This window comes from Cyprinus carpio, chromosome A25 (genome assembly GCF_018340385.1).
Source record: "Cyprinus carpio isolate SPL01 chromosome A25, ASM1834038v1, whole genome shotgun sequence".
Taxonomy (NCBI): Eukaryota; Metazoa; Chordata; class Actinopteri; order Cypriniformes; family Cyprinidae; genus Cyprinus; species Cyprinus carpio.
In genome coordinates this window covers 4040650-4049549 of record NC_056596.1, presented here as the reverse complement: position 1 = coordinate 4049549, position 8900 = coordinate 4040650, and positions in this window count along the sequence as shown.

The window sequence follows — 8900 nt, the reverse complement described above, 5'->3', positions numbered from 1 at the left end:
GTAATTCATCCACTGCACTGATCACAGGCACTGAAGAACTGTAAAGTTTTCTCCTCTAGAACTGCAGCCACGGACAGGAAGTGAGTCAGCAGTGGCTGAATAAACGCTGTGCCCTGATTGGCTGCAGGGAAGATATGAGGTCATTATTCCTCAGGCTGCAGCATCTATTTTCCAGAGCTGCTTCTGAGCTCAGTTCACAACTTTTGTTTTAGATTTAAAAATACAGAAAAAAAAATATGCAAGTTGTTGCATGGCTGGGTGAAAGTATGTCTGAGCATATGCATTTTTACAAAATGATGTCTAGGGTTTACAGAAATCTCTGCCGTTTGAGAAATATAGCTATATCTGCAGTGTTTGAAATAAAGAATTCAGATTAGAATAGTTCACCAAAATGAGAATTCTGTTATAAATTTACCCCACCTTACATCGTCATTAAAAACCACTATGACTTTCTTTCTTCTATAGTTTGTCACTGAAATGTAATTAATATATTTCATGATACTTTTAGGGTTTGTTAGACACTGTTGGAAACATTTTTCTAAGTAACTTGTATTCTACAGATGATAGAAAGTCATATGGGTTTGGATCGATCTGAGCGTGAGCGAAAAGAGTTTTCATTTTCTATTTCTTAAAAAATGTTTACAGAATGACTTCCCATTTGTCACTGATTCGCTGAATTGCAGTTAATTATTTGGACTGTCACTTGCTGAACTGTTTAATTAGATGTTTTAATCGATTGTTTGGATTTTCTTATCTAACAATAGTGATGTTCCTTTTAATCACAGACCAATTCTTCCTCATCATTCCAGAGTTTAATTATATAGAGACATGATCCGTTCCCAAGGTACTGCATATGGAATTTATATCACTGTTGATCTGATTTCTATATTAAGCTAGTATTAACTGCATATCCAGGGGTTACGATATCCCATCTGAGGCCTCTCAGGACATTATTATCTGTATTTCTGCAGAGCAGAATTGAGATCACATGAAATCTCAGGACATCAATGGTGTTTGTTCTCTGGGTAAACCCAAAACCATGTACAATCCCACAACCCTCTTTTTGTGTGTTTTTGAATTCTGTTTGCTTGTAAATACATTATGTCAGATCACATAACCTGTCATAAGAATCAAAATGCACTTTCCTCCAGCTTTTCAGTGATTTCATTTGTGGGTGAGAGTTTTCATTTCCCGTGTTTATTTATTTTTGGCATCTATATTCAGTTTAGTTTTTGCTCTTTTAAAAAGTTTGTGAACATGCAATTCATTATGTCCCTATAGAAAAAAATAAAATTAAAAATAAAACTTTTTTTTTTTTGCTTCTTGAATTATGGGTTCCACATATTTGTATGTGTTACATACCATGTTACAATTAGCATATATGATGTTTAATATAAAATAAAAATAAATTAAATAAGTAAAAATGGATGATTATTAATATTATTATTATTATTGTAGGTTTTAGGACTACAATGGAACAATATAGTTTAATGCAAATATCAGCTGCATGTTGTGATTAATTTCGAACAGCAGATGGCGCAAGGGTGTCCAGCAGTATTTTATGAGCTCTCATCTACGCTCATTCTTTCCTACCAGCGGCCTTTTAGCTTTCTTCAGACTTTCTTGGCACTTTCTTCGGAATAAGACTCTGTCAAACACTTCATAGGATTGTTACTGTAGCTGACATGACTGGTTTTTGCATGTTGCATTGGCACCTGTTACAAATAACAGATAACTTTTTTTATTTGCTAGCTAAAGACTTTTGTTTTGAAGTGTCTCACCATATGTATCAGTCAAAACAGCTCAGCTCAACCAGCCAATCAGCTCGAGCTTCAAATACAGTCAACATGCCCGCCTGAAAAAAAATGTGAAACCCAGAAAGGAGAAGTAAACACCTGTTCTTAATTATATAAATGATGGAAGTTTTAATGGTTGTTGCAATGCATAATGATTGACATATTTGAGAGAGAGAATCAATATAATTTAAATATACACTGCAAAGGCACAAGTATTTGGACACCCCCTTTTAATTAAAGGGTTTGGCTATTTGAGATACGCTCTTTACTAGCAGGTCATAAATTTAAGTGTATGGTCATGCATTCTCCCTAGACAAGCGTTCTTAAAGAGACAGTTCAGCCAAAAATGAAAATTCTGAGATCATTTACTCAACCTCATGTTGTTTCAAACCTGTATGAGTTTGTTTCTCCTGCTGAACACAAAAGAAGGTATTATAAAGAATGTTGGTAACCAAATAGTTGCTGGTATCCATTGACTTCCATGTTATGGAAAACATATATGGAAGTCAATGGCTACCAGAAACTATTTGGTTACCAACAATCTTCAAAATCTTCTTTTATGTTCTACAGGAGAAGGAGATTCATCCAGGTTAAGAACAACATGAGGGTGAGTAAATGATGACAAAATGCTGAACAAAATGGTGAACTATCCCTTTAAGAATATAGGGCCCTGCTCTATTCCAGCTTGACAGTGTCTGCAGTCTCTGAATAGAGCTGATGAATGTGAAACTAATATGAAGTTTTTATTATTATTTAAAATATTGTAGGAAATTATGACCCATTATAAAATGTATCTGAAAACTGACCCTTAATTTTAAAAATAATAATAATAATAATAATTTTTGTCAGTAGATGCAGGTGCTGTTTGCTGCCTTGCACATTTCAAATGCAGAAACTGGAAACATTTGCAAAGAAATGCAGAAGGGCTTCATGTTTTGCTGAGTCTTTCATTCTTGGAGAAAGAAAGGCAGATGTTACAGTCAAGAGACAAAAAGAGCAGGGTCACCAGAGTTCATGCTTTCTCTTGCGCGGTTCTTCTTGTCAGTGGTCAGATGCGTCAGTGCTAGGGTGTGTGTGTCTGTGCATGCAGAAAAATCAGTGCACTTTATTTAAAACAAATACATAGCCTATTAGTGTTGCAGCATGGTTGCCTAGCCAAAATGTAATACTTAGTTATAGGGGTTGTTAAAATCAATAAATATACATTTGAACAACAGTAATAGGGATACTTGCCTTAGCAAGCAGCACTAATTAACTAAGCAAACTTGCAGTTAATATATTTCCTTGACCCAAAACTAGTAAATCATATGAAAGGGCCCCTTCTCCTTCTGTTCATCCCGTCTGGGTGAAATGTGCCTCACAGTTCTGTTTTTTACATCCTGCAACTGTGTTAACATTTCCAACCCCTAAATTAGCCTTTCCTGCTTCCAGTCTGCTATTACAACACCCATGTTTCCATCTGAGGTCACCTCAGAATCTGTGAAATCATCTGGCAATCTAGTTTTTACTGGTCAAAACATTATTGTAATGGTCAAATGTGTTTATTATGGTCTGATACATTAATAGATTTAAAAAGATTGGGTAGTTAAAGTTAAAAGTTCTTTGGATGCAACCACCCAGCAGGAAATATTAAGTGTTGTACTCTAGTTAGAATCTAAATGTCTGGGTATGTGATCTGAGACTTGTCGTCATTGTATCTGAACTGCAGGGACTTTAGTTTCCATAGTGCTGTTCTCAGGGATGCTCTTGGATAACAGAAAATATATGCAGTCCGGGTAGACTGTTACTTTGAGGAATGAGCTCTGGAAAGACACTTAAACCATCTCAACATATAATGTAACATGAAAAACTTTTTTTATTTTTTCATGGGACCTCAAAATCCTTCTACAGTGAAACACGGTTCTTTATAAGAAGAGGATTGTTTGCAAACGACTGCTGAAGGAGCTTTATTTTTAAAGGGGTCATCGGATGCCCATTTTCCACAAGTTGATATGATTCTTTAGGGTCTTAATGAAAAGTCTGTAGCATAGTTTGGTTAAAATTTCTCAATGGTGGTGTAAAACAACACCGTTTTTACCCTGACAGAAACAGCTCAGTCTACAGTACGCTGTTTTATTGCATTCTGCTTTAAATGTTAATGAGCTCTGCTGACCCCGCCCATTGCATCTTCAGTGGATCAGATGTCAGGAGTAAATGACGACTGCTATGTTCATTATTACATCCAACAACAGAACACCTCAATCGCTTAGGAGTCATTCTTGTGTACATCTGCTCCGGCAGGGAAACAATGGCGGATGATGGCTGACTGAGTGACGGGTCTATATGGTAGTGTCTATATGATTATGTCAATCAAACTATAATGGGAGGGGCCTGTTTTTGTGGGGTTATGATGAAGGATTTTTTTTTAAAAAACACTGGGTGGATTTTTATCATTATAGGGTGGTGTGTACACACACTGCCAACACACATTTCAGTTCAACAGCTTGTAAAAGTGCATGTCGCATCCGAGGACCCCTTTAAGGGTTCTCTAAACATTGCATTTCTGTTGCCAGATAATGTTTTCCCTCTGTAATGTAAAGTTTATTTGCAGGTCAGATGTGTTTTGGTCTCACTCTGTCTGACCAAGAACCTTGTGAACCACAGACAGAGAGGAAGAATTCGTAAAAAAAAAAAAAAAAAATTGTGAGTCAACACACATCCTGTCACTGTCGCCGTGATTTTGCCAAGTAAGACATGTTCCCAGATCAACATCTTTTGATGATCCTGGATTAACATTATTGTCCAAAAATATAGACTTAACCCAGTCCCTACCCCTAAACCTAACCCTACCCATAATTAAATCCTAAAATCAGTGGGAAATGATAGCTGATTAACAAGGGTGTAGAAGCACCTAACCCTGATTATAAACCTAAAACAGATATTTCCTGAAAAGTTATATCTCAGTTCTGATTGGTTGATTGGAATGTTGTTCCAGGATCAACAAGGATGTTGATCCAGGAACATGTTGTACTTGGTGAAATCACACTCACCTCCCGTCACAGCAGGATCAGGCTATTTACTGTATCTTGCTCTGTGTTTTCCCTTTAATACGCCCAGTATTTTATCAGCAAATAACAAGGCAGAGGCTCATTAGCAACAATGTTATTGACGCAAACTGGAGCAGGGTTTAAACTGAATGATGGCCGCTCTGATTTCTTTGTTCTAGAGCATGAACTATTGAACTGTCCCATGATTTAATGCTCATCTATGACCTCACTATAACCTATAAATTTGGTTTCTAAGTCGCTCTTTAATGGCACTTCATGCGTTTTCTCTGATCGGACAGCTATCTGACCAGGTGTAAATGTGCTCTGAAACGCTTCTGAGATAGATTTAGGCCTTGTCCTCACTAATACATTTTCGCTTGAAAACGTATATTTTTCTCTCTGTTTTAGCCTTCTGTCCACACTGAGACTGCATTTTTGTCAAGGAAAACAGAGGTTTTTGAAAGAGTTCTCCAAAGTGGATAAATTTGAAAACAACGTTTTCACATTGTAAAACGGAGGCTTTTGAAAACAATGACACATGTGTATTGCACCAATGACGACTGCTATGTTCATTATTACATCCAACAACAGAACACCTCAATCGCTTAGGAGTCATTCTGTACAGATCTGCAACAGACCTGTTTATACCGCTATTGTGTCTGTTATGTGCTATTCACTTTCACACTGTTGCTAAAGATATTTAGCCTACTTTGTAGCCTACACTTCATATTCCAGACCTAAAAAGATGACAGAAAATGTACTCACAATTGCTGTCCTGCAACATAACATATGCAGGCAGTTACGTTTTAGATCAAACATGAGCGCAGTATTGATGCGTCAGTAAATAAGATATTTCCGTAAATAAAATGATCCTGCCAGAACAATATTGCGTGAAAACTTATTCTGTCTGTTGTGTCATCTCAGTGAGCTTTTATGAGGTTTTACACATGCGCGGTAAGTTGAATTTAACGTTTTTCTGTTTCAGTGTGGATGAGAAACTTTTGGAAAAAGTTAATGTGGACAGAGAGTGTTTTAAAATGAAAACTCCATTTTCAAATGTATCCGGATTAATGTAGACGTAACGTTAATCCGATCACTCAAACCACTTGTGATCTAGGTTCCAGACGAAACTGGACAAGTGTAAATGCATCTGGTTGGTGGTTGAAACCACATCTGTAAATTATACTCCTTCCAAAATGTTAAAATAATAAACATGTGAGAGCGTGTAGTAATGGTATGGTATATGTGAGATGTGTGTGGTGTATCTTTTGAGATATATGTGAGACTGCCGCAAATGAAATAACAGAAGCTCCACACCTAATCATTCATTAAAAGTATCTTTCCAATGCTCTCTCTCTCTCCTGTTGCGGTCTTTGTTCTTTAAATTAGCTATGAGTTTTTTTCCAATCTTGTCAGTCTCATTTGATGATGTGTCTGTTCTTAAATTTAAGTATTCTAACTTTGTGTGTTATGAAAATATTGAAAACTTGACAGATTTATTCAAAGCGCATGAGACCAACCCTTGCCATACAGTGATGCTGTGTCCCAGCGCAATGAGACAAAACCAATAAAACCCATTACAAACGAGGCATTTGTTGCATCCAGTAAACATAATGCTATTTATGTATTTTTGATCGAAGAATTATAACTATAAAGATAACTATAAAGATAACAATATTAGCGTCCACACCAACGAACGATATTGTCTGTTTTTTCTAAGCGCATGCTCATCTGCTGCTTTAAATCTCGTTACAGCAGGATGGATTCCAATTGGCTGTCAATTTTTTATTGTTCATTAGCTGGAAAAAAATTTGAAAGTGATTCCAATGATCAGGGCCGTGCACAGACCTTTTGAGGGGCATGTGCTGAAACTGAAAAAGGGCACCCCCCTCCCTTTTTTTTATATCAAGATTATTTAGTAAGCCTGCATAAAAGGGAAGAAATGGTCACATCTTCAAGGACAAATTCAATAAACACAAAATAATAGTCTCAAAGCTTTAGATTTATTCACGATTAACAACCATAATAATAATATTAGATAATTAGATAATATAGATAAACAGGGTTTTTAAGGGCTTCTTAAAAACCTAATTACAACAGCGACCTTCTGTGAGCCATGTGCTTGAAGATGTTTATGACTTCACTGTGATCCAGTGGGATGTCCCTCTCTATGACTATGAGGAAAGTGATCTGAGAGTCTCTCCTCTGAGCAGAGGCTTCGGAGTTTGTTCTAATTAACCTCATTTTTGAAAAGGATCTCTCCACAGTTGCAGTAGTTGATACAGGTAGGGTGGCATATACTTTAAGCATTTCTACCAGTAAAATGCTACTATAACATATCCAACATGTATCCACCTACCTGGCAACAATTTGATACTGTGGTGGACCAGGGATGTTGGTCTCTTGAAGGTTTCTTATTCACTACACTTTCCCTAAAAATAAGCCAGCAATGAGAAAAAATAAATAACAAATAGTGTGAAAAGTACAGTTGCAGTGAAAAGCATTTCTGAAGGATCACTTGACACTGAAGAGTACTGAACTGGAGTAATGATTCTGAAAAAATTCAGCTTTGATCACAAAAATAAATTACATTTTAAAATATATTCAAATAGAAAACAGTTATTTAAAATTGTAAAAATATTACACAATATTACTGTTTTTGCTGTATTTTGGATCAAATAAATGAAGCCTTGGAATGAATCATGAATTAAATTCTGCATGATAAAATATAAAGATTTCACAGTGCTCTTCTGTAATTTTTTTTTAGTTACTACTACATTACTGTAGTAAAACCATGTTTTACTACATTTTATACATGTGAGGACGAGCGGAGAGTATACCATAACATGATTAGCCTAAATGTTAATAAATTAAGTGTATCAGCAATCATAAATCAAAGAAGAAATTTCTTATACAGGTCCTTCTCAAAAAATTAGCATTATTGTGATAAAAGTTCATTATTTTCCATAATGTAATGATAAAATTAAACTTTCCATATATTTTAGAATCATTGCACACCAACTGAAATATTTCAGGTCTTTTTATTGTTTTAATACTGATGGATTTTTGCATACAGCTCATGAAAACCCCAAATTTCTATCTCAAAAATTAGCATATCATGAAAAGGTTCTCTAAACGAAGCTATTAACCTGATCATCTGAATCAACTAATTAACTCTAAACACCTGCAAAAAGATTCCCTGAGGCTTTTAAAAACTCCCAGCCTGGTTCATTACTCAAAACCGCGAATCATGGGTAAGACTGTCGACCTGACTGCTGTCCAGAAGGCCATCATCACCCCTCAAGCTTATCATTGACACCCTCAAGCGATATATTATATCAAATAAATAAAATATGAGCCTTTATAGACATAGTGTTTAGTATTACTTATTCAACACATCGTGACATAGACGTGGGGGTGTGTTAGAATGAGCCATTTTTAAGTAGGAGTGGTTGACTCTTAACTTTGATCAAGAATATCTCTTCGGATTAGAGACTTTAGTCTTTGCAACTTAGAGGGTATTGTTTAATCTAAATCGCATCATATGACCCCTTTACTTTTGTTCTTCTAGAATCTTCTGCTTTGAAACATCAGTGCTCTTCTAAATCACAATTGCTGTTTTATGGTCTTTTCTTTAAGCACTCTGCTCAACTTCTCAATTTCTTAAATGCTCAACCTCATTGCTCTAGAAGTGCTCTGCTCTTTAACCTCACTCATGAATTCCTCTGCTCTAGAACCTCTGTTATATGGTCACACTTTTTTGCATGTATCAGCATTTCACTGCTGTATGATCTCACCCCTTACGAAAAAGAAGTTTATTCAAGTGTGCTATTAGTATACTTCTTTTAAACTAAAAATAGGAAAGTATGCTTTTAGTTTACTTTTTATGTACTTCTCGGAAATGGGCTTTATGTACTTCTCAGAAATATACTTAAAATGACATTTAAGTATACTTGACTTATACTTACAAAAAGTCTAAATATACTTGAACTATACTTAAGTATACTTAATAAAATAAACTTGAAGTATACTACTTTTTGGTAAGGGACTGCATGTTAAGATCCCATTGTTCAATAAT